We start from the raw sequence: 1,329 nt of genomic DNA, 5'->3' as shown, positions 1-1,329 counted from the left end.
GGGCGGACGACCCCGAGGTGTCGTCATGGAGGACTTCTGATCCACCAAGGCCAGAAGTTGACACTTCGGCTGCCCAGAGTCTGGAATATCCGGCTCCCAAAGAGAACTTCAGGAGGAGTCCGGGATTGTTCGGCACACATCCGGACACACTAATGGGCCTTCTGGAGTGAGCGGCCATCTCAGAGACACATCGTGCCTTAATGGGTGCGGTGGTTGAGAGGATTTCATCCGCGAAAAGTGGTTTGAATGAAGCTTTTACGAGTCTGCTAAGAGGCTTTGAGGTACATGAAAAATGCATTTTTGATGGTACCGCACATGCTAGGTGTGCTCTGTATAGATAGTAGCCCCTGAGACTCTGGTTGCCATCAACGTGGCGAACAGAGGATCATAATCTCTGGTAATAAGCGGTGCTGCTTTATGTGCAGGTGGCTGAGGGTCCGGCGGCTGACCGGACTGCTGATTTTGCCGAACTAAAGCGGCAGCTGGATGTGGCGGATGCCGACATAGCGCTTGTTAACAAGCGGCTTGACGAGGCCCAGGGTATGTATGTTCGGCTTGTCAGCAAATGTTTAAGAGGAGCATGATGCTAGTATCTAAAATATGTTGTGACTGCAGATGGAGCTGCTGCCGTGGAGACCCTTCGGGCGGAGCTTGCCCAAGCCAAGGAGCAAGCCCGAATAAGTGATGCGGCCACTCTAAAGGCAGTCGAAGAGTTAAGAGCCGAACAGGCTGCTCATCGCCGGAGAAAAGAAAAGATAGCCCAGATGGCTACCGAGCTGGAAGATGCCGCCAACCGCCGTGAGCTCCTTGAAAAGGAAAATCAAGCAAAAGCGGCTGACCTGAAGAAGGCCCTGGAGGCAGCTAAGGAAACCCGCTCTGAAATGAGGGGGATAAGGGAGGAGCTTCGTGAAGCCGGAGATATCGTGGTTGGGAAGCCCTGTTTGTTGCGGATGAAATTCGGAGATCCGAAGTATGCCCCTCTGGACTAGTTGTGGAGTGCGGCGGACGCGTATGCGGACCTGGCAAAGAGTGTTGCTAATGCGACCGAGTTTTTCAAAGATCGGAAAGACCATAAGGCTGAAAGGTTATTCTGGTCGCAGTTTAGTGCCCCGACGCGTCCGCTGCCATTGAATGAGAAGATGGCCGCATGTGACGAAGTCCATAGATAGTCCGGGCTTGCTATGAGGTCTGTCGTGGATCATCTTTGGCCACATGGACCAAGGCCGGGTAGCTACTTTGGATTGGTGCAACAATTCCTTGGTGTTGTGCCGCATATCGATGCTGTGAAGAGGTTAGCATGCATAGAGGGTGCGCGGATGGCTCTTGCCC

The sequence above is a fragment of the Triticum dicoccoides genome, chromosome 4B (assembly GCF_002162155.2).
Source record: "Triticum dicoccoides isolate Atlit2015 ecotype Zavitan chromosome 4B, WEW_v2.0, whole genome shotgun sequence".
In the NCBI taxonomy this organism is placed as follows: Eukaryota; Viridiplantae; Streptophyta; class Magnoliopsida; order Poales; family Poaceae; genus Triticum; species Triticum dicoccoides.
Note: the sequence above shows the minus strand (reverse complement) of the source record.